The 25,897-nt window shown below is 45.5% G+C and overlaps 1 pseudogene across 1 annotated transcript in view; it reads right to left on the bottom strand.

The window, feature by feature from the left end:
- The window catches only part of LOC144818401 (cytochrome P450 1A1-like), a 280,430-nt pseudogene that overhangs the window by 136,975 nt on the left and 117,558 nt on the right, over positions 1-25,897 (bottom strand). Inside the window, exon 2 of the transcript XR_013607098.1 lies at positions 20,794-21,625. The product of XR_013607098.1 is annotated as a cytochrome P450 1A1-like (transcript). The remainder of the gene's footprint in view (positions 1-20,793; positions 21,626-25,897) is intronic.

Genomic DNA, 25,897 nt, shown 5'->3' with positions numbered 1-25,897 from the left:
GAAGCCTGATTGATGAGGGTTGAGGAGGTCAAATTGGTCAATGTGTTTAGTTAGTTGTAGTTGGACACATTTTTGTACCAATTTGGTGATCTTGGTGATGGGCCGTAGATCGATCCATGCTATCTTCCAAAGTACGGGCCCCTCCTGGGCCTGTACTTGTGTTGTCTGATTTCAAAAGTACATGCACCTTATTGATTTTATTCGGAAGTTCCATTGTGTTTCAATTGGGCAAGCTGTCACATGATTCCCATAAATCGATACATGCCATGTTCCTAAGTACGGGCCCCTTTTGGGGCTATACTTGTATAATCTGATTTCCAAAATACGGCCCGCTCCTGGGCCTGTACTTGTATTGTCCAATTTCCTAAGTACGGGCCCCCTCTGGGCCTGTACTTGTATAGTGTGATTTCCTAAGGACGGGCACCTTTTGGCCCTGCACTTTCTTGGTTTGATTTCAGAAGTAAGGTTCCTGAATTTTGCCCGTATTTTTATTAATGTTCATTGCCAAGTCCAACTGAGGTTGTGAAAGACTTCACTAATTTACAAAATGTAAAATAAAGTTTGCTAGAAATATCAGCCATACATCTTCCAAGAAAGAGAGTTAGTGGTATTGCAAAATACTAGGCGTTCCACCAGAAAATGTGGCGTTTTGGAGCACAGATTTTCAGGACCCTACACTGTTTCATAACTACAAGGGATGCGTGTAAAGATAATGAATGCTAAAAAAAAGTATTAAGTAGAACTTTTAATTTGGACATGTTAAGGCCTTACAATGTAAACAAACCAGGTAATTTTTGGTTCTAGTACATTCCTTACCTAATATTCATGGTGTTTTTATCCGCAGCTTTTCTAATTTCACTTTTTAAGTGATATGAACAGACTTGTTCTGAACACGCTCCTCATGCTCCTTAAAATACCATACTAATTGACTATTCAGAGCAAATGTTATGTTTTTATTTGCTATAATGAACAGTAATAGTTGGTCTTCTGTGCTTCAATCATGTCCTGCAGCTCTCCGACTGTCACCATCACGTTTCCCAGAAGCGCAAAATGTTTCTACTCCAATTCACATTTCATCGTCTCCAGTGCGGCTCGCCCCTTCTCCAGCACGGCTAGCCCCGTCTGTAGCACGTCTCGCCCCTTCTGTACAAGTACTTGTAGAGTCTGATTACCTAAGTACGGGCCCCTTCTGGGCCTGTACTTGTATAGTCTGCTTTCCAAAGTACGGGCCCCTCCTGGGCCTGTACTTGCGTTGTCTGATTTCAAGAGTACGGGCCCCTCCTGGGCCTGTACTTTTATTGTCTGATTTCAAAAGTACATGCACCTTATTGATTTTCTTCGGAACTTCCATTGCGTTTCAATTGGGCAAGCTGTCACATGATTCCCATAAAGCGATACATGCCATGTTCCTAAGTACGGGCCCCTCCTGGGCCTGTACTTGTGTTGTCTGATTTCAAGAGTACGGGCCCCTCCTGGGCCTGTACTTGTGTTGTCTGATTTCAAGAGTACGGGCCCCTCCTGGGCCTGTACTTGTGTTGTCTGATTTCAAGAGTACGGGCCCCTCCTGGGCCTGTACTTGCGTTGTCTGATTTCAAGAGTACGGGCCCCTCCTGGGCCTGTACTTGCGTTGTCTGATTTCAAGAGTACGTGCCCCTCCTGGGCCTGTACTTTTATTGTCTGATTTCAAAAGTACATGCACCTTATTGATTTTCTTCGGAACTTCCATTGCGTTTTAATTGGGCAAGCTGTCACATGATTCCCATAAAGCGATACATGCCATGTTCCTAAGTACGGGCCCCTCCTGGGCCTGTACTTGTGTTGTCTGATTTCAAGAGTACGGGCCCCTCCTGGGCCTGTACTTGTGTTGTCTGATTTCAAGAGTACGGACCCCTCCTGGGCCTGTACTTGTCTGATTTCCTAAGTACGGGCCCCTTCTGGGCCTGTACTTGTGTTGTCTGATTTCAAGAGTACGGGCCCCTCCTGGGCCTGTACTTGCGTTGTCTGATTTCAAGAGTACGGGCCCCTCCTGGGCCTGTACTTGCGTTGTCTGATTTCAAGAGTACGTGCCCCTCCTGGGCCTGTACTTTTATTGTCTGATTTCAAAAGTACATGCACCTTATTGATTTTCTTCGGAACTTCCATTGCGTTTCAATTGGGCAAGCTGTCACATGATTCCCATAAAGCGATACATGCCATGTTCCTAAGTACGGGCCCCTCCTGGGCCTGTACTTGTGTTGTCTGATTTCAAGAGTACGGGCCCCTCCTGGGCCTGTACTTGCGTTGTCTGATTTCAAGAGTACGGGCCCCTCCTGGGCCTGTACTTGCGTTGTCTGATTTCAAGAGTACGGGCCCCTCCTGGGCCTGTACTTTTATTGTCTGATTTCAAAAGTACATGCACCTTATTGATTTTCTTTGGAACTTCCATTGCGTTTCAATTGGGCAAGCTGTCACATGATTCCCATAAAGCGATACATGCCATGTTCCTAAGTACGGGCCCCTCCTGGGCCTGTACTTGTGTTGTCTGATTTCAAGAGTACGGGCCCCTCCTGGGCCTGTACTTGTGTTGTCTGATTTCAAGAGTACGGGCCCCTCCTGGGCCTGTACTTGTCTGATTTCCTAAGTACGGGCCCCTTCTGGGCCTGTACTTGTGTTGTCTGATTTGAAGAGTACGGGCCCCTCCTGGGCCTGTACTTGCGTTGTCTGATTTCAAGAGTACGGGCCCCTCCTGGGCCTGTACTTGCGTTGTCTGATTTCAAGAGTACGGGCCCCTCCTGGGCCTGTACTTTTATTGTCTGATTTCAAAAGTACATGCACCTTATTGATTTTCTTCGGAACTTCCATTGCGTTTCAATTGGGCAAGCTGTCACATGATTCCCATAAAGCGATACATGCCATGTTCCTAAGTACGGGCCCCTCCTGGGCCTGTACTTGTGTTGTCTGATTTCAAGAGTACGGGCCCCTCCTGGGCCTGTACTTGCGTTGTCTGATTTCAAGAGTACTGTACCATTGTGTTTAAAACAGGATTTAGTTGTGTCCACGATGGTGGGTTGAAGATTTGTGTTATTTCCTAAGTACGGGCACCTTATTGATGTTCTTCGGCTCTTTGCTCTCCTGAAATGTTGGCATGTATGGAGCTCTGTTGCTGTTTGAAAAACTATTTTTTACTATTTTTATTTTTTACTATTATTTCCTAAGTACGGGCCCCTCCCGTACTATTTGTCTCTTCTTGACCCCGGCGAGAGTCTCTTTGTAAGGTGTTTAATCCAAAGCCAATTTCACATGTTTCATTCCATTCAATACATGTACATTAAAGATTATTAGTCTTCCAACTCAGTCAGAGATGTGTTTGTCTATTCATTCAATTCATTCAGTTCGAACTCAAGACCCTTTTCTGATAAGTGTTTTTCCTGTCGATTTCAATTCAAAGTACAGCCCCTTTCTGAGCTGTTTCCGGTCCTTTTAATTGGCCATTGTCAAATGCTGTGCGCTTGCACTCCAGGCACCCGCATCTGGCTATCTGGTTCCGTTGGATGTTACTCCTTTGTATTTATTGTTTAAACTCTATTAAATCAACTGAAGCCAATTGGTTGCCTGGAGTCTTGGCCGCCTTCTTGCCTTCAAGCTCTTTCTTAAAGTTTTATTGTGAATGTGTTTATGCCAGAGTTCACGTATCAATTAATGGCTGTATGAGGCAAATCCATGGGAGTTCGTATGAATTCAAAGGATACACAACACTACTATCCGTTTGGCGGAAGTATTTAGTCTTACTTGGATTTTGCTTGCTCAAAAGCCACATATCTGTGTAGTGAGGTTACAAACCAAACAGGACACATTATGTCTTCATTCTTTTTTACTGGTGTCAGTACTCGTTGTGCTGATAACCAATTGTTCACCGGCTTGTTTTCACATGCCAAGCACAGCTGAGGCAGTCACAAAAATCATGATCATTTTGGACAACTTGAGGCCAGCATTTGAATAGTATGGGTTCTTGTCTGATTTCCTAAGTACGGGCCCCTTCTGGGCCTGTACTTTTCTGGTCTGCTTTCCTAAGTACGGGCCCCTTCTGGGCCTGTACTTTTCTTGTGATTTCCGAAGTACGGGCCCCTCCTGGGCCTGTACTTGTCTTGTCTGAATTCAAAAGTACATGCTCTATATTGATGTTCTTCTGCAGTTCTATCGTGTTTAAATTGGGCAATTAGTAATCTGATTTACATAAATCGATACATGCTATCTTCCTAAGTACGGGCCCCTCCTGGGCATGTACTTGTGTTGTCTGATTTCAAGAGTTCCATTGTGTTTCAATTGGGCAAGCTGTCACATGATTCCCATAAATTGATACATGCTATCTTCCTAAGTACGGGCCCCTCCTGGGCCTGTACTTGTGTTGTCTGATTTCAAGAGTACGGGCCCCTCCTGGGCCTGTACTTGTATTGTCTGATTTCAAAAGTACATGCTCTATATTGATGTTCTTCTGCAGTTCTATCGTGTTTAAATTGGGCAATTAGTAATCTGATTTACATAAATCGATACATGCTATCTTCCTAAGTACGGGCCCCTCCTGGGCCTGTACTTGTGTTGTCTGATTTCAAGAGTTCCATTGTGTTTCAATTGGGCAAGCTGTCACATGATTCCAATAGAGCGATACATGCTATCTTCCTAAGTACGGGCCCCTCCTGGGCCTGTACTTGTGTTGTCTGATTTCAAGAGTACGGGCCCCTCCTGGGCCTGTACTTGTCTTGTCTGATTTCAAAAGTACATGCTCTATATTGATGTTCTTCTGCAGTTCCATAGTATTTAAATTGGGCAATTAGTAATCTGATTCCCATAAATCGATACATGCTATCTTCCAAAGTACGGGCCCCTCCTGGGCCTGTACTTGTGTTGTCTGATTTCAAGAGTACGGGCCCCTCCTGGGCCTGTACTTGTCTTGTCTGGATTCAAAAGTACGGGCCCCTCCTGGGCCTGTACTTGTCTGATTTCCTAAGTACGGGCCCCTTCTGGGCCTGTACTTTTCTTGTCTGATTTCCAAAGTACGGGCCCCTCCTGGGCCTGTACTTTTCTTGTCTGACAGAGCACAGCTTTGCAACTCCATTGCCAAGCACAGCTGAGGCTGTCACAAAATTCATGATCATTTTGGACAACTTGAGACTAGCGTTTTATCAATTTTTGGAAAACAGGATAGAAGAAAAGATTTTTAGTCTTCCAACACAGTCAGAGATGTGTTTGTCTATTCATTCAATTCTTTCAATTCAAACTCAAGATCCTTTTCTGAAAAGTGTTTTTCCTGTCGATACTCAACACTACTATCCGTTTGGCGGAAGTATTTAGTCTTACTTGGATTTTGCTTGCTCAAAAGCCACATATCTGTGTAGTGAGGTTACAAACCAAACAGGACACATTATGTCTTCATTCTTTTTTACTGGTGTCAGTACTCGTTGTGCTGATAACCAATTGTTCACCGGCTTGTTTTCACATGCCAAGCACAGCTGAGGCAGTCTCAAAAATCATGATCATTTTGGACAACTTGAGGCCAGCATTTGAATAGTATGGGTTCTTGTCTGATTTCCTAAGAACGGGCCCCTTCTGGGCCTGTACTTTTCTGGTCTGCTTTCCTAAGTACGGGCCCCTTCTGGGCCTGTACTTTTCTTGTGATTTCCAAAGTACGGGCCCCTCCTGGGCCTGTACTTGTCTTGTCTGGATTCAAAAATACAAGCTCTACATTGATGTTCTTCTGCAGTTCCATAGTATTTAAATTGGGCAATTAGTAATCTGATTCCCATAAATCGATACATGCTATCTTCCAAAGTACGGGCCCCTCCTGGGCCTGTACTTGTCTTGTCTGAATTCAAGAGTACGGGCCCCTCCTGGGCCTGTACTTGTGTTGTCTGATTTCAAGAGTACGGGCCCCTCCTGGGCCTGTACTTTTCTTGTGTGATTTCCAAAGTACGGGCCCCTCCTGGGCCTGTACTTGTCTGATTTCCTAAGTACGGGCCCCTTCTGGGCCTGTACTTTTCTTGTGTGATTTCCAAAGTACGGGCCCCTCCTGGGCCTGTACTTGTCTGATTTCCTAAGTACGGGCCCCTTCTGGGCCTGTACTTTTCTTGTCTGATTTCCAAAGTACGGGCCCCTCCTGGGCCTGTCCTTTTCTTGTCTGACAGAGCACAGCTTTGCAACTCCATTGCCAAGCACAGCTGAGGCTGTCACAAAATTCATGATCATTTTGGACAACTTGAGACTAGCGTTTTATCAATTTTTGGAAAACAGGATAGAAGAAAAGATTTTTAGTCTTCCAACTCAGTCAGAGATGTATTTGTCTATTCATTCAATTCTTTCAATTCAAACTCAAGATCCTTTTCTGAAAAGTGTTTTTCCTGTCGATACTCAACACTACTATCCGTTTGGTGGAAGTATTTAGTCTTGCTTGGATTTTGCTTGCTCAAAAGCAACATATCTGTGTAGTGAGGTTACAAACCAAACAGGACACATGTCTTCATTCTTTTTTTACTGGTGTCAGTACTCGTTGTGTTGATAACCAATTGTTCACCGGCTTCTTTTCACATGCCAAGCACAGCTAAGGCAGTCACAAAAATCATGATCATTTTGGACAACTTGAGGCCAGCATTTGAATAGTATGGGTTCTTGTCTGATTTCCTAAGTACGGGTCCCTTCTAGGCCTGTACTTTTCTGGTCTGCTTTCCTAAGTACGGGCCCCTACTGGGCCTGTACTTTTCTTGTGATTTCCAAAGTACGGGCCCCTCCTGGGCCTGTACTTTTCTTGTGATTTCCAAAGTACGGGCCCCTCCTGGGCCTGTACTTTTCTTGTGTGATTTCCAAAGTACGGGCGCCTCCTGGTCCTGTACTTTTCTTGTGTGATTTCCAAAGTACGGGCCCCTCCTGGGCCTGTACTTGTATTGTTCATAAGACGTATCAATATAGTTGTGTGTCAACGGGATCGGGACAGGTCCAGAAATTCCTCAATGATGGAAATCCATGACAAAACGAGTACAGACAAACGATCCCATGACAGGGACCCAACACTACAATAAGTTTTGTGCAAGTATTTAGTCTTAGTTTGCTATTCAGCCCAAAACAACTTAACTTTGTAGTAGGTTGAAAATAAAATCTGACCCATTATATACATTTTTCCACCCAAATGGTGTCAGTACTCTATGTGGTGATGCTAAATTGATATGCCGCAACGAGTCACTGTTCTTTTATGGCTTGTACGGTCACAAGACATTTAAATATTGGTGTGTGTGAACATGATGACGGTCAACTTTCAACATGTACTGTCTCCTTGATGTATAATATTTTTTAATTTGCGTCGATCTCTTCCAATTTCAAAAACTAAACATCAATCTTTTCAATGTCAAAATTCTTCTCTAACATCAACCGTGGTTAGATGATAAGGGCTTTTTGGAGTGAGGGGTGGGCCTTTTAGGCCACTAGATGCTTGACCTTGGCGATTATCTTATTGTCTTCTTAAAACTATGCTTTTTTTTGTTCACCTTGAAAAATGTAGAGACCTGCTTACTCCCGTTTTGCTCAGAATTTCTTGTAGTGTTGTCTAATGTCTAATATGTTTTCTCCCAAGATGTGCTGTTATTAATGGTGTTGAGTTTGTAAACACTCGTGATGTAGTTTTGAAGCACAAATGGATTGACTTTAAACTGATAGTATCCAGCATGTACATCAAGTGTAATATATTTTTTAATGAAAAAGATTTATATGATTTGCAAAATGAGAGTACTTGTTGCCGAGTGTTCATATGAACATGCTCTGACTGTATGGTTAGTTGGAACTATCTTTACACTATCAGTAATTAAAATCATTAGACACTTTATGCACACCTCACAAGTACTGACCTGTCCATAACATTACATAATAATGTTCTTTCAATTGAGGTTCATTAAGAAATCTAGGCGGATGGGTTGGTGATCCTTGTCAGTCGACCTGTCAGATATTCACCTTCTGCTTGAAGTATCCAATATGCAACACTACACTATATTTATGACATGCATTTTAAAAAATATATTTTACTTGCACATTCAGTCATTATGGTTGTATACAACTGGTTATAGACGGCAATGTAGGTCTTTAATGTCATTAAAAGTGACAATGTAGAAAGGCAGAGAAGACAGACAATGTCATTATTTTTAATTGCTCCGTGGTAATTAGAATATAAATACACAGATCTCCACTAATACGAATGTAATGCTACAGATGTGTGCCTTTAACCATAAAAAGGATTTATGGTAAGCGACAAATTTTATAATTGGGTACTTTGATTCAATGAACGCGAGTATTCTTTAGAGAAAGAATAGTTTCAAATTTCAAGTAAGGTGCATGTATATTATAGGAAGGTGGATCTTAAAAACATTATTTACTTTTGATTTAAATTAATAGGTACACTTGACTAGATTACCTTTAATGCTTGAGTCATAAGGACTAAACGTATTGAACTATCAAATTGAGAGAGGTAGCTAACAGTAAGAAACTGCATAACACATTTGCAACGGCCATGGCTACCGCTGTAGACTCCAGTACCTCGAATGCAATTTGGAAGTGAAAGTGCTTTTTATTTTTGTATTAACCCATGCTTTTTTTTTACAGAATGCCCCCAGCGGCCCTTACGTGTGATTTAGGCCTTAGCAAATGAGAATTTTTTTTATTGTTACACTTACAAAGTGTCCAAGTTTCATTCACTAACATATACATCGAAGAATATTAAAGTGTTCATAATTCAATTACAACCATCTCTAAATTGATGCAAAGAAAAGAAAGTATACCCTTGAAAAAATATCTTGACACAGCGACCATGGTAATGTACAGCCGAACATGCAAAAGAGATACTTACTGTGTAAGTGACTATTTAACATATGTAACATATGTAACATATAGCAGTACTAAGAAAAGATGACAGTAATTAACCAATGTTAAACATTGAAAGTATTTTTACCTGTTCTGTTTTTTTAGTGTTTGGAGACATATTATTCTCAAATTAAAAGTAAACAGAGGTTTTTCGAATTGTTAAAAATAGTATTACTTATTTGTGGGCCCACAAATTTTGTTGTGAAGTACAGAATTGGATTTTTAAATTTTACTGTTGGAATTGCAAATTTTGAATGGATTGTGACTTGATACATTCTAAACAATTCTTTACTGTAATGTTTGTGTTTGTGATGTATGATGTAAAATTATTATTTATTATGCTATTAATAAATGAATGTAATTGGTACATGTGGAAATTATTAAAAGAAATGAAATAAAGAATAATTAAAAATAAATATTTTGACTTTATGATCTTTTTGGTACGCAATATGCATGGAGATGGTGCATTCAATTGTTGTGAAACGTACAAGCAGACTGCAAATAAAGAACATTGCAGAAAGGTGAAAAGAAACTACTTTAATAATTTTGTGATTAATATGGCATGCAGAGATAGCAAATGAAGCATCATCACATCCTTCTTGTTTTTTATCAAGAATGGTGATTGAGGTGTAGAAAGTACAATTTGCACGATAAATGAAAGAAAAACAAGAAGAATGGCCATTGGAGGCATTATAATAATGGGTACGCACAAGTTGTTGTCTACTAATGATTATGAAGTGGTGGATCCAACATACACTGAGAGGGCAACGACAAAAGAATTATACAAATTTGGACTGTGAGGAGAAAACACTGGACAAGTAAGACGTTAAGTCTAGAAATTCAATGGAGTACTTTCTTAGTAGTCATTAACGTTCTGTACTAAGGGTATCTCTGTTATAGTCACAGCATGAACAATAACTGCAATTAAAACACTAGCCAGAGTAATTTAGATTACGCAAGGGCTCCATACAAATAGGCAAGAATATTCATTAGATTACAAGTATAACAGACATAAGCCTACTACAAAACTGTCATTACAAATAACAAATAAATGCATACACTTTTTAAAAAGAGGTGGCAAGAACAACATGTAAGATTCTTGGGTGGTGAAGACTCAGTCAATTAATCTGTATCCTACCTACTATGTGGAAAATGTAACACAAAAGCAACCAAACACTGTCACTGTATGTTACACAAACATTTTGTAGGTTGTTGGGAAATGGATGTAAATGGGTAAAGCACATTAACCCATATGTCCTGGTGTGTTCGGAACTATGAGTAAAGCATGGAAGAGCCTATGTCCTACATGAAACACAATAAAGAGCCAAAGTGCTTAAATAGGTAAGACGATCTTCTACAGAATGTGAAAAATCAGATGAAGAGGTATACTAAAGTACAACTGGCACAAAATAAACAAATTGCAATGGCACGTGCGAAAGATCTATGACAATGCGGTGTTCCCAAATAAACAACGGTAGAATGTCATAAAAGCCAAGCACACTGGGGGATAACAATGTAGTACTACAAGTAAATGTAAGTGCACAAACTATAAGTCGCAATGTTTTAGGAGCAGCAGAGGTTGGGCAGCAACACTATCAACGGACAATCCCAAAATATAAACAGCCTGTATGAGCTCCAATTTAAGTTTAAAGGTACAGAGAACTACAGAGAACAAAAAAACAATCAACTCAACATAAACCACAAGCACCACGGGGAGCAGAAATCCTACCTGCTCCGCATCAACCCCAGCCGAGCCCTAGCCAAGGCACAGCAAACAACTTGAACATGCCTGTATAAGCTCCCTTTGGAGTTAGGGGGTACAGAAAGCACCACGGGGAGCAGAAATCCTACCTGCTCCCCAACAACCCCAGCCGAGCCCTAGCCAAGGCACAGCAAACAACTTGAACATGCCTGTATAAGCTCCCTTTGGAGTTATGGGGTACAGAAAGCACCACGGGTAGCAGAAATCCTACCTGCTCCGCATCAACCCCAGCCGAGCCCTAGCCAAGGCACAGCAAACAACTTGAACATGCCTGTATAAGCTCCCTTTGGAGTTATGGGGTACAGAAAGCACCACGGGGAGCAGAAATCCTACCTGCTCCGCATCAACCCCAGCCGAGCCCTAGCCAAGGCACAGCAAACAACTTGAACATGCCTGTATAAGCTCCCTTTGGAGTTAGGGGGTACAGAAAGCACCACGGGGAGCAGAAATCCTACCTGCTCCCCAACAACCCCAGCCGAGCCCTAGCCAAGGCACAACAAACAACTTGAACAGGCCTGTATAAGCTCCCTTTGGAGTTAGGGGGTACATAAAGCACCACGGGGAGCAGAAATCCTACGTGCTCCGCATCAACCCCAGCCGAGCCCTAGCCAAGGCACAACAAACAACTTGAACAGGCCTGTATAAGCTCCCTTTGGAGTTATGGGGTACAGAAAGCACCACGGGGAGCAGAAATCCTACCTGCTCCGCATCAACCCCATCCGAGCCCTAGCCAAGGCACAACAAACAACTTGAACAGGCCTGTATAAGCTCCCTTTGGAGTTATGGGGTACAGAAAGCACCACGAGGAGCAGAAATCCTACCTGCTCCCCAACAACCCCAGCCGAGCCCTAGCCAAGGCACAACAAACAACTTGAACAGGCCTGTATAAGCTCCCTTTGGAGTTAGGGGGTACATAAAGCACCACGGGGAGCAGAAATCCTACCTGCTCTGCATCAACCCCAGCCGAGCCCTAGCCAAGGCACAACAAACAACTTGAACAGGCCTGTATAAGCTCCCTTTGGAGTTATGGGGTACAGAAAGCACCACGGGGAGCAGAAATCCTACCTGCTCCCCAACAACCCCAGCCGAGCCCTAGCCAAGGCACAACAAACAACTTGAACAGGCCTGTATAAGCTCCCTTTGGAGTTAGGGGGTACATAAAGCACCACGGGGAGCAGAAATCCTACCTGCTCTGCATCAACCCCAGCCGAGCCCTAGCCAAGGCACAACAAACAACTTGAACAGGCCTGTATAAGCTCCCTTTGGAGTTATGGGGTACAGAAAGCACCACGGGGAGCAGAAATCCTACCTGCTCCGCATCAACCCCAGCCGAGCCCTAGCCAAGGCACAGCAAACAACTTGAACAGGCCTGTATAAGCTCCCTTTGGAGTTAGGGGGTACAGAAAGCACCACGGGGAGCAGAAATCCTACCTGCTCCCCAACAACCCCAGCCGAGCCCTAGCCAAGGCACAACAAACAACTTGAACAGGCCTGTATAAGCTCCCTTTGGAGTTATGGGGTACAGAAAGCACCACGAGGAGCAGAAATCCTACCTGCTCCCCAACAACCCCAGCCGAGCCCTAGCCAAGGCACAACAAACAACTTGAACAGGCCTGTATAAGCTCCCTTTGGAGTTAGGGGGTACATAAAGCACCACGGGGAGCAGAAATCCTACCTGCTCCGCATCAACCCCAGCCGAGCCCTAGCCAAGGCACAACAAACAACTTGAACAGGCCTGTATAAGCTCCCTTTGGAGTTATGGGGTACAGAAAGCACCACGGGGAGCAGAAATCCTACCTGCTCCCCAACAACCCCAGCCGAGCCCTAGCCAAGGCACAACAAACAACTTGAACAGGCCTGTATAAGCTCCCTTTGGAGTTAGGGGGTACATAAAGCACCACGGGGAGCAGAAATCCTACCTGCTCTGCATCAACCCCAGCCGAGCCCTAGCCAAGGCACAACAAACAACTTGAACAGGCCTGTATAAGCTCCCTTTGGAGTTATGGGGTACAGAAAGCACCACGGGGAGCAGAAATCCTACCTGCTCCGCATCAACCCCAGCCGAGCCCTAGCCAAGGCACAGCAAACAATTTGAACATGCCTGTATAAGCTCCCTTTGGAGTTAGGGGGTACATAAAGCACCACGGGGAGCAGAAATCCTACGTGCTCCGCATCAACCCCATCCGAGCCCTAGCCAAGGCACAACAAACAACTTGAACAGGCCTGTATAAGCTCCCTTTGGAGTTATGGGGTACAGAAAGCACCACGGGGAGCAGAAATCCTACCTGCTCCGCATCAACCCCAGCCGAGCCCTAGCCAAGGCACAACAAACAACTTGAACAGGCCTGTATAAGCTCCCTTTGGAGTTATGGGGTACAGAAAGCACCACAGGGAGCAGAAATCCTACCTGCTCCGCATCAACCCCAGCCGAGCCCTAGCCAAGGCACAACAAACAACTTGAACAGGCCTGTATAAGCTCCCTTTGGAGTTATGGGGTACAGAAAGCACCACGGGGAGCAGAAATCCTACCTGCTCCCCAAGAACGCCTGCCGAGCCCTAGTCAAGGCACACCAAACAACTTGAACAGACATGTATAAAGTGCCTTTTGATTTAGGTAGTACACAAAACCACAGGGAGCTTAAATACTTCCTGCTACCCATCAACGCCAGCAAAACCCTAGTCAAGGCACAATGGCACACTAGAACAGGCCTGTATAAGCTCCTTTTTGAGTTACCGGGTACAGGAAAAAACAGTATAAAAACTAAGTCTAATAAGGCCACCAGCGTTGCGTATTTTTATCTTAATTTGATTTTGACTTACGACTGACTCCTCCTCCAAAGACACCTCCAAATCTAATTCACAGCCTCGCTATCATCTGAAGGAAGTCCTCCCATTATTGAAAAGTCTATTGTCCAGGACTACGGAAGTTCCTTCCGAGTGTGTTCTGGTAGTTTGAATGTTTACCATTTTTCCAGTATTATCCTTGTACCTGTGATGGTAGCCTTTTGTAACTTGCACATGTCACTTTTCTCTTGTAACACACTGTTTGCTACCTCTCACATTTTGTTTGCTTTAGATACTTGCACCAGTGCCACCATTGCCACCATTGCCTACGTAACGTTTGTTGTTGTGCTGGAGTGTCTGCGATTTATTGCAGAATTATACCTCTACTTGTACATTGTATGCTTTTGTAACCTGCACACATATCACTTTATTCTCCTGAAATGTAACGATTGGTACCTCAAGTCTTTTGGTTGCTCACTATTGTCAGTTTTGATCATGTAATTTAAGGTTTTTTATTTTTATTTGCTCATTTGCAATTGTTTCCTCTTGTATCATTAACGGTCCTCTTGTGAAGCACTCTGACACCTTCGGGTAAAGTCCGCGCTATATAAAAACTCATAAATAAATAAATACAGAAATAAAAAATTTTAAAAAGTACAAGTTGCAACTATGCCGAAACCCGGGATTGAACCAGGGTCCTCTAGCTCTGCAGTCGAACGCTCTACCAACTAAGCTATTAAAGCTTGCTTGAATCAAAGAGTTGCGCGCCTGCCTTTTTGTCTCACTGCGCCATGAAGCCTCGTGCACCGAGCCAGCCACAGACTGCAGCTGAAAAAGGCGCAACACCACCAGTACGCCGCTTCTTATTATTGTATTTTAACTCCACCGTGGCCATCGAGGGAAGGCAAACATGGCCGGAGGGACCGCACTGATATAAAACTCGAAGCTTCAAATAACCGGGAAAAAGTACCATGCCATCGGGGGAGTAAAACCTAGTCAAAGGGGCCGCTCTGTCAATGTAGGCAAAACTCTGCGGAGTACACCGCGCGGGGGCCGCCCGCCCTAAATAACCAAAAAAAGCAAATGGCGTACGCAAGAAATTTCGCCAATTCTTCTAGTACACTGAAGCACGAGAACCGCTCCTCCCCCATGGCGTAGGGGGTACAAAGCGCCATGGGGGAGCGACGGCGAATACCTCGGTGTTGAGATTTGCTACACTGAAGCACGCGAACCGCTCCTCCCCCATGACGTAGGGGGTACAAAGCGCCATGGGGGAGCGACGGCGAATAGCTCGGTGCTGAGATTTTCTGCACCCCGTGACGTAGGGGGGACATAGCCACATGGGGGTACAATGCTTCTCAGAACACCGGCGCTGCCGCTCCTGTGCTCTGGCTGAATGTTGCAAGTGGGCTCAGATTCCTTGATTTCTCGACCCTCGGGCGGCCAGAGCTCCGGTTCGGAAATAATTATTAGCCGGCGGGGTGCCAGATAATTTAGCCCCACAGCTCAGGCGGCCCGGCAGCACAGCAGGTGCGATTAGAGTAGTGCTGTAATTCCGGTGCAGCTCGTGAGCTCAGTCGTGGTCACAACAGTTCTTGGAGCAACCAGACGTGCACATTAACGGCGTGCCCTGGGTTCCAGCGGTGGCCGCGGTCCCTGCAATTGGTTTGGTGTTGGTTTGGTGGGTCAGAACTCCTGAATTAAGAGCAGCACTCATTACCTGCAGCCTCCCACAATTTACTTCCCAGGAACTGCAACCACCCGCTCACGTCTCATCGGGCGGGAGCAGGAGACGTTAAGTCCTGCGCCGTTGTGCAGTTTCCGGATTTGAATGGTTGCTACATTGTCGCAAAATATCTAAAGCCTGCCAGGATCAGTTTAGGGCGCGCTGCCACTGCAGCTTGTATTCCAATGCTGCGTGATTAGCAGTGCTTGGATGGGGCTTGAGGTCCTAGGAGGCACTATGTCAATTATGCGTGACTTTGCATTTCAGTGCGGTGATGCGGATCACCACGCTGAAATGCGTTAGTGTCACGTCCGATGCGTGATACTTGGCAGGCCTGCCAGGCAACTAGGTGCAGCCGCGGCCGCGCCGCCACCGCCCCAGAAGAGCTCTGGGCAATCACACACTCCAGCCAGGGGTGTGTAGGCCGCACCACGCCATGATCACCGGGCTCCCGCCGGTCCCCGTAGACAGGAGCCCGGCCGCAGTCGGGCGCTACTTTCCGGATCGCCGTCAGCTGGGAGACAAGTCCCTACATCGGGAGAGTTGCTGCTGCCAAATTTATTCCGGATTATGAGGATATGGTGGCGGCGTAGAGAAGAGCTCTAGCGGGAAGCGGCCATCCCTCAGCTGGGCAAGCTCCGCCCCCCCCATTGAAGTATGTTTTAAAACTATTTTATTGTCTCTTTGTGGCGGAGGGCATAGTTTTGATTTTCCTTCAAAACGAAACGGAAAATCTCAAAGTGCTTACTTTTTAATTTACACTGAATGGACGTGCAATATCCTGCGGTACATTTATTCACTTCTGTAACCTGAACCTGCATTCAGAAGGTCAGTACAAATGACATGTTGGAAGTTTGCTCTTTCTGCAGGGTCACAGCGACTTTTTTGGCCATTTTTCTGAGTCTTGCATTTGCTGGCTACAGAACTATGTGCACTTTACCCCTGCTAACCAGAAGTAGAGCACTTGTGCTTCTTCTTTTAAAAGAATGAAATTAATATACACCTAATTGGACAATATAACTTCCCTACAGGTCCCTAGTATATCCTGCCCAAAGTGCCCAGTGCCCGTAAGTTGAGTATCACCAATGTGCTGCAGCCCATATTTTGCCACCCATTGAAGTGATAGGACAAACATGATCTTCGCAGGCTTGCCATTTTTAGCACAGTGGTGCACGCTTTCACAGCAAATTCGACCTGTCAATATAGCCCCTAAAAGCCTTTTGCACTATAGGAGGGTTACCTGTTTGTAGTAAAGCACTGGGATACAATATTACGTTTAATAAATGTTATATCCATCTAGGAAACAGAATTGTTTTTCAAGGAATCTTTTTAATAGTTGAACTAAATCCAATTTTACGGTAAAGTTGAATTTCGTCTATTAAATTAAAGTACTTCAGAAAAGTTATGCTTTAACTGTCTAAAGCTTTCAAAGCCTTTCAGCGCCCTCTTGCTCTCATTTGGAAGCTGAAATTACTGTGTCACAGTCTGTTTGACACTTTAAAGGAGGGAAACAGAATGCTAAAGCACTTTGTGTGTAAACTGTGAGGTAGCTAAAAACTCAGCTTTGATTTTACCAGACTTCTTCCTCAGAGTTTGTTAGGAGTTGCAGAGACTGCTTACAACTGGATTTTACTGTTAGGTGTGGGAGGACACCAGGATTACGATAGTACACTCCTCACACACAGACCCTACCCTCAGAGCCCAAAGTTAGTGTGGTCATCTTAAAAATAAAGAAAGTGGGTAGCCCCTGGAAACTGTACCCCATTGGTTCATTTCCACCCACTAGCTGTGCCAGGGATAACTGTGGCAATTCCAAGCACACACTTCATATCACTTATGGACTTGCGGAAGAGCAAAAGAGGACTGGACCTGCTATCTGCAACCCATGAAGGGTCCTTAACCCTATCAGTGCTGCCGTCGGCCGCTGAACGTTCGGAGCACTACCTGGCTGGTGCTGCGAACGTTCAACGGGCGATGCGGCCACGCCCACTCTCTAGAACGCCCGCACTGCGCCGAAATAATGGCCGCAGTAAATGGGTTAAGACTGCACCTGCTATCCCTCTTGTACCCTGGACAAAAAAGTGGGCTCCAAGGGCCAAAAGGCTGACCTCCTGGTAAAGAGACAGGACCACAACACGTTGCAAAAGGCCTTTTTCTGCAACTGACCAGTAGTAACAGAACCTGGACAGGACCTTAGAGTGGCCTCGGCCTAACACCTTGTGAGTCTCAAAGTGTTTCCCGGGAGGTCCCGGGGGCTGTACAAGCATACTCATATGATCAATTTGGACTTAACAGACTAAAGTCAGAATGTAAAATCTTTGACCAGGATGAATCTAATTAGTGTATCCAACACACACTCCATTACAGTGTAAAATGTGCACTTAGGTCCAGCTCTACCACTACCATGGACTATAATTGGCACTTTGTGCTTCCTGGTGCTATTTTCTACTTAGAATTTAAAAATTCTATTTCTGGTTCCATCAACTGGATTTTTGTCATTAAATGTTACTCAAATGTTCTTATTTATTTCAGATGTTTTATTGGTTTGCATTGTGACTTTATTATTATTGTATTACTGCAGAAATAACTTTACATATTGCCTCCAAGTTAAACCTGCCTGCTCTGTGTCATAGCTACCAAGGGGATGAGTTCAGGTAATTGCAATGACTTTGAGTGTTCACCCTCAAATAGTAACCACATTTTTTTTACATGACTGTTGCAGCTGTTCCAGACCCCTGTTGACATTATGTAACAATTGTGAGCAGTGGACTGAGGAATGTTGCTCATAAAAAAGTTATTGAACCAACATCACCAGTCCAGCCTATTAAGGTGCCTAACAATGACACTAAGATGTAAATATGGCTGCAAGTCACCTCCGTTCTTTTTCCAGCAAAACAGCAGTAAGAGGAGGATAAGGGCGGCTGCCTGCTACTCACGCATAACAATGGCCGATTAATGGACATTGCAATGCTATGAGAGATGACAGCCGAGAGGAAAATACTGCACAAACTACTCCTCCCATGCCCTTAGGGAATCATGTAGAGCAGGAAATGGGCAGTTGATGGGGAACTAAAGATACAGATGTCGCACACCCTGGATTTGTGGCTAGGCTTACAACAAGGGCCCATTATTCTGCAACATAGCAGGCAGGGCAGGAGAGGAAAGGAGAATTGTTGAGAATCCTGCTTAGTAGCAAATCAATAGAGGGACAATATATATATATACTTATCACTAGGTCAGGTTAAAGAGTCCTATCACCATTCACTCCTCTTTGAACTATGTTTATTTTCTATTAGTGACTAGAGAGTCAGTTTCACTGATTCGGGGTAGAGGCGCACACATTTCATTTAGAAACCTAAGTTGAAAGGGAAATATTTTTTTCCGGATTAGTTTACTAACTGGGACTGCCAGTTCATGACCCAGGTAAAAAAGTGATCACAACAACTGGTGTAATTGGGTCACACCCATTTATTGGTACAGGGGTGGCGAAGACAACGAAAGCTTCAACAGTTCAGCCAAGTCCAAAAGCCTGACGCGTTGAAGTATAAAGAAACTTCTTCCTCAGAGGCGAGGACCTGCTGAAAGTACGCGTTCCGTGAACCCGCTCATTATATTGCTGAATGGCCCGCCCTGGATGGGCCCTTCCCCTCGATCCAAGTAAGGATTCTGGGTCATGAATATTACCAAACACCCAGCCCAGATTGGCCGCTTTTCACACGGGGAGAGAGGAATGCTGGGCTTTGTGGTTCACGGATTTTCCGCATGGTGAACTGCCACATTTTTTAGCCCGCTGATGGGCCTCGACAAATATCATATCAACAAATATCTAACATGCAATTCCGATTATGTGGTCTATGCTCTCCTCTGTCCATGCAAACTTGCCTTGGTAGGCAGTACCATTCATAGGGCCAGGAAGCGCATCCTAAAACACATGCATCCCATCCGTAATAATGACCAGCATACCCATAAAAGAAAGAGTGGGAGTCCGTACCACTGGCTGAGAAGACTTGAGTCTAAAATGATAATAAAGCATACTACTAAGTACCCCAATGGTTTGGATTTGGACAAAGAAACGGCGGTACACTTAGTTTAATTATGTTTTCTGCTTATAACTGTGTATTCTTTCCTTCTGTATAGGCCTATGCCTTTTTAACTTGTGTGTTGTAACATTCGTTTTTAATCTGAATATTTGTGTTTATTTGTTTTAGACGGAGAAGTGTTAAAGAGCAGAGAATCAGTTAGATCGTAGAGGGCCAGTTTATGTCCACATAGAAAATTGATTGTTATGTCCTATTTCATTTTGGTTGAGATGAGCCCACGGTGGCAACAGTAAATTTAGTAATCCTCATGAACAAACTGTATAATTTCATGATTATTACGAGATCCAGTCCGGGACTTGATTGTGCAATGACAGTTCAAAAGGCACTTTAATCCACTGGGATTATTTATGGTTTTGTTGTATTAGATTGAGTGAAAAATGGCAAGAATGATTGTTATTGTAAGACATCCGCTTAAAAATGTATTTGATTAACCACACAATTGTTGCAATGCCCACTTGGGAGGGAAGTGGTAATTTAGCATCACATTTCTGGTTATTTTCTCCAGGTATAGTGATATTATTCATAGTGCAGGACTATGGCATCCTGTTGATACAAGTTTTATTCTTAACTGCATCTGCCAACTAGGGCATGAGAGCTGTCATTATCATAGCCCTATCAAAAGTTGCGGTGCATTGTCCTGAATATTCTTTAATAGAGCTGAAGTCACACTCCAATTACTCAAAAGCAAAAACTGCAATGTTTAAAAAACTGTTTAAATATATGTTTAAAAATCTGTTTTGTAATAATTATTTGACAATTTGAATATCATTTTGACAAAGCGAAACCCTTGTTTAATAACGCTTCGAGAAAATACTCTAGATGCTTATGTTATAATACAACATCTGGAAACGTATTTTTTTCTATGTTGTTTGTAGAAACGCACAATCTGTCTCTTTAAAAAAGGATGCATATGCCTCACCCGTGACCAAGGAGTGCCTGAACTCCGAAACGTGTTGGGTTGTCAATTGATGCCCTGTATGAATAAACATACGCTGATATCAATTTGAGTGCTGGCTCTGTGATTCCTGACCTGGGATATTGGTTCCAGTGGCGTGTTGCAGTTATGTTTTGATTAGAGATTAGAGATTAGAAATTAAAGAATAGAGATTAGAGATAAAGATAGAGACATAGAGATATAGAGATATAGAGATAGAGCTACAGATATAGAGATAGAGATATATAAATAGAGATATAGATAGAGATATATAGATATAGATATAAATAAAATATTAAATGGCAAATTATGTAGCAAATATGGTAAATCTATACATTTGTGGTAGAAACTGAAGCCACAGAATTGCATAAATCCATTGACCTTCAACATTGTCCATTACTTTATCAACAATTTATTCATAAAGGGAAATGGCATTCAGTGGCCAATGTTAGCTGCACTTAAAACAAACAGTGTGATCAAACTGACTACGCCAAAGTAAATAGATTATGTGAAACCTACTTAATGGGTAAAGATGGATAAGCCACCAACATTACAAAGATTGATTAATCCAACTAGAATCCTCAAAATATTCCAACTCACATTGTTAGTGACTTACCTCGTCACATGTCGCATAATGTTCATCAACACGTTTCTTGACAAAGTTCTGAAAACGCCTAAAGTTTTCTGTCATCGCTCTAATGCCTGGCAGAGGCAAATAACGTATCAGTGGAATAAAATCCGCTGCAGCCCCTGAAGCTGCTGCTTTTTGTGCTTCCTCGTTGTTTTGTACCACACCAATGAACTCTTTATCTGTATGCTCATATCGCTTGCCAAAGCAGAGTCCACAAACAACATTGGCAACAGCCAGGGCTATTTCTCCACTGGGATCAAAATACCCTTTTCTCTCCGTGAGCTCAGACAGTGTTCTCACCAGTTCCACCGCTTCAGCAGACACATATTCTTCAAGAAGACAAGAGCACGTGGATGTTTTTGCTTCGGATTTTGAAAATGTCTGCCCGTAAAGCATTTTTGGCGATTTTCTTATGAAGCTTCCACGTTTCTCCAAAGTATGGGGACAACGACAAAATGCTGCTTTCAGCCAATAAAGACAGCGAGTACAACTTTGGCCTGGCACCAAAGCTGTCTCCTTGCCTCACCAGTACTTTTTTGATGGGTTCTTGACCACTGATAACAAGGACTGGCACAGTTCCAAGGTAGACGAGGAACACATCTCCGTATTGCTTTGCCATTTTTGAAAGGGTGATATGAGGCAGAGCCCCAAGCTGAAATATATTTCCGAAAACTGGCAGTCCCCATGGCCCTGGGGGAGTTTTACCCTCATTTTTCATGTTTCTTAGGAACTTGAAGACTAGTGCAAAAGTTATAAGTGCAATCATCACTTCTGGGTAAGTAAGATCAACCGCCATAATTTCTGTACTGTAGGTCACCTGCAAGAATTATCACATTTATCTCTCTCAAAATTTAATTTGAAATCACCAGTTAATTCAATAGATCTTTATTAGATCTTAAAAAGATCATAAAAGCAGAGTAAAAACAACACAAATAGAAAACATATAAAATAAATGCAGTATCATAAATAACATTCTGAATTCATTCATGATTAGCTAAAAACATTAAAATCACATCGATCTAGCACATACAGCAAATGTAATTAAAAGAAAGTATAAGACTGTCTCTCTAGACACCTCAACTTCCCTACTAGCTCCCCTCAATGGATTTTCTGCTGCAAATAGCCATCTTTAGAAAACAATACACATGCTATAACAGATATCAGAGCTGTTTAGCCTTTGAAGGAAGGTTAATGACACCCTACATTTCTGAAAGGCTAACTTTTACCATGTGGGTTTAAGACAAAGCTGAAAACACTTACGATAGAAGCCACAGAAAAACATAAAATGGACCAAGGATTGTTCCGCCTTGCCGTTACAGGGACAGGGGGGTGAGCACGCTACCCTGCACATTAGCCCCATCAGAAAAACATTCTAAACGCCAAATCAATCTGACCTGAACCTAAAAAGGACATACCTCTCCCAGATTGTTAACTCTAGCATAAGATATATAGCAGTATCGTGTGTGGCAGGAATGGAGTAACATTGGCAAATATAAAATATTGTGTTTACAAATAGCCTTCTGAATCCTCTGTGAGGAGGTACGTTCAGCAAACTCTGCTTGACCAGCCTTTTTCGGTCTTATTAATTAAACCAGGGGTATTAAACAAATCAGGAAGACCAATTTCAGCCAGGAATTTACAGACATAGTTCAGCCAGGGAATCAATCAATCAATCAATCAATCAATCAATCAATAAATCAGAGTACTTGTAAAGCGCGCTACTGACCCGTGAGGGTCTCAAGGCGCTGAGGGGAGGGGGGTGCCGCTACTGCTTGAAGAGCCAGGTCTTCTGAAGGCAGGTAGTTCTTGGGTCTGCCATAGGTGGGCAGGGAGGGTGCTCCAGGTCTTGGCGGCGAGGTAGGAGAAGGATCTGCCACCGGAGGTCATTCGTTGGATGTGGGTGACAGCGGCGAGGGCGAGGCTGGCGGAGCGGAGCTGGCGGGTGGGAGTGTAGAAGCTGAGTCTGCTGTTCAGGTAGGTTGGTCCGGTGTTGTGGAGTGCTTTGTGTGCGTGGATGAGGAGCTTGAAGGTGATCCTCTTGTTGACTGGGAGCCGGTGTAGGTCTCTCAGGTGGGGGGTGATGTGGCTGCGGCGGGGGACATTGAGGATCAGTCGGGCGGAGGTGTTTTGGATGCGTTGTAGTCGTCTTAGGTGTTTGGTTGGGATTCCTGCGTAGAGTGCGTTGCCGGTCTGCTGCTGACGAGGGCCTGTGTCACCATTCTTCTTGTTTTGGCCGGGATCCACTTGTAGATCCTGCGCAGCATGCGGAGGATGTTGGAGCAGGAGGAGGAGACGGCGTTGCCCTGTTTGGACATGGAGAGGGAGTAGTCGAGGATGAATCCTAGGTTGTGTGCATGGTCGGTGGGTGTCGGTGCTGGTCCCAGTGTGGTCGGCCACCAGGAGTCGTCCCAGGCTGAGGGGGTGGGTCCGAGGATGAGGACCTCCATCTTGTCCGAGTTCAGTTTCAGATGGCTGCTTCTCATCCAGTCGGCGACAGCCTTCATTCCCTCGTGGAGGTTGGTTTTGGCGGTGTGTGGGTCCTTGGTGAGGGAGAGGATGAGCTGGGTGTCGTCAGCGTAGGAGATGATGTTGAGGCCGTGGTGGCGGGCCACTTGTGCGAGGGGGGCCATGTAGACGTTGAACAGCATTGGGCTGAGGGATGAGCCCTGGGGGATGCCGCAGATGATGTTGGTGGCTTTGGATCGGAAGGGTGGAAGGCGGACGCTCTGGCTTCTGCCGGAGAGGAAGGACGTGGTCCAGTCGAGGGCCTTCTCTTGGATTCCTGCTTCTTGGAGGCGTGTCTTTAGGGTGCGATGGCAGACCGCGTTGAAGGCAGCTGACAGGTCCAGGAGGATGAGGTGGTGGCGATGAGGGCTGTCTCGGTGCTGTGGTTTCGTCTGAATCCGGACTGGGACGGGTCCAAGATGTTGTTGTCTTCGAGGTGGCGGACCAATTGTATGTTGACAATTTCCTCGGATGACCTTCACCAGGAACGGGAGCAGGGAGATATTCCGGAAGTTCTTGAGGTCCTTGGAGTTTGCCATGGGCTTCTTGAGGAGGGCGTTGATTTCGGCGTGCTTCCAGCTTTCCGGGAATCTCGCTGTTTTGAAGGAGATGTTGATAACCTTCTGTAGTTGGGGTGCGATGGCTGAGTCTGCTTTGTTGAATACGTGGTGTGGGCATGGGTCTGACTCAGATCCTGAGTGGATGGAGTTCATGACCTTGCGTGTCTCGTCGTCGTTGACGTTGGACCAGGAGGTCAGGCGGTTGGTGCTGGTGGTGTTCGCAGGGGAGGTGGAGTCTGGTGTAGTCGGGGCGGTCGTGGTGTTGAAGCTGTCGTGGATGTCCGCGATCTTGTGGTGGAAGAAGGTGGCCAGTGAGTCGCACAGTTCTTGTGAGGGCGGGATGTCGTTGACGTTGGCGCTGGGGTTGGAGAGTTCCTTTACGATGCTGAAGAGCTCTTTGCTGTTGTGTGCATTGTTATCCAGGCAGTCTTTGAAGGAAGATCTCTTGGCTAGTCTGATGAGGTGGTGATGTCTGCGGGTGGCGTCCTTGTGGGCTACGTGGCTGTCCGGTGTGTGTTCGTGGAGCCATTTCTTCTCCAGGTTCCGGCATGCACGTTTGGAGGTCTAGAGCTCGCTGGTGAACCAGGTGGCTCTCTTGCTGGTGTGGTTGTTAGAGGGTTTCTTTAGTGGGGCAAGTGTGTTGGCGCAGTCATCGATCCACTGTCTGAGGTTGCGTGCGGCGGCATCTGGGTTGGTGGGGTCGTGGGTGAGTTTTGGGCGAGGGTGGTGATCAGCTGGTCTTTGGTGACTTTGCTCCAGCAGCGGCGAGGCAGCTGTTGGGTGCGGTGGTGCGTGGTTGATGTTTTGAAGGTGAAATGGATGCAGCGGTGGTCGGTCCAGTGGAGTTCAGAGGTGTGGTTGAAGGCAACGTGGGTGCTTGTGGAGAAGATGGGGTCCAGCGTGTGGCCAGCGGTGTGGGTGGGTACGGTGACGAGTTGTCTGAGGCCGAGGTTGGCGAGGTTGTTGATCAGGGTGGCAGAGTTGGTGTCGTTGTTGTTCTCGAGGTGGAAGATCAGGTCCCCGAGGAGGATGTAGTCCATGGAGGCAAGTGCGTGAGTGCTGGTGAGGTCGACGATGGAGTCGCTGAACTGAGCCCGGGGTCCGGGGGGTCTGTAGACGAGTGTTCCTCTAAGGGTGGTGTTGGGGGTCGGTGTGGATCCGGAAGTGCAGGTGTTCGGTGGTGTTGAGGGTGTCGTCTGCGTGTGTGGCGACCTTGAAGGTGGACTTGTGGACGATGGCTATTCCTCCTCCGATTCCGATGGCACGATCCCTGGGGGTGATCTTGTAGCCGTCTGGGATGGCTGTGGCGATGTCGGGCTCCGAGGAGTCGTTCCACCAGGTCTCGGTCAGGAAGGCCACGTCTGGGGCAGAGGTGTCGAGCAGATTCCAGAAATCGACGGCGTGTTTGCGTGCGGAGAGGGTGTTGAGTAGTAAGCAGCGGAGGTGGTTGGGTCCAGTCCTTGGAGGTTTGGTGGCTCTGTTGCATGTGAAGCTGCAGGTGCGGCAGGAGAAGGGTCCGTGGGTCCGTTTCGGGGCGGCCTTGCAGCAGGTGTGGTTTCGGCCGGCGTTGAGTGGATGGAGGGTGCTGGCGTCGTAGCGGAGTCTGGTGTCGTGGCGTTCGCGGGCTCCAGGGGTTCTGGCGCTGGGCACGGTCCAGGCGCGGACGAGCGTAGACGGGCTTGATTTGGGCATGCCTTCGGCGCACTAGCGGCGCGGCCGCGCAGCGGCCATCATATATGGGGAAGCGGGAGGGAGAAGAAGCTCGGAGGTGGGAGGCGGGAGCAGCGAGTGGGCAGGGGGCGGGGCACAAGAGGGGAAAAGGGTGCTACGGAAGGCAGAAGGGCACAGAGGGGGGAAAAGAACGAGTGGCATAGAGCATAAAAACGGGGCACACTGGCAAAAGGGCCACAAAAGGGGGGAACGAGTGGCACAGAGCACAAAAACGGGGCACACAGGCAAAAGGGGCACAAAAGGGGGGAAAAACGAGTGGCACAGAGCACAAAAACGGGGCACACAGGCAAAAG

The sequence above is a fragment of the Lissotriton helveticus genome, chromosome 2_1 (genome assembly GCF_964261635.1).
Source record: "Lissotriton helveticus chromosome 2_1, aLisHel1.1, whole genome shotgun sequence".
Classification (NCBI taxonomy): Eukaryota; Metazoa; Chordata; class Amphibia; order Caudata; family Salamandridae; genus Lissotriton; species Lissotriton helveticus.
Note: the sequence above shows the minus strand (reverse complement) of the source record. Positions and strands in the feature narration are given on the sequence as shown.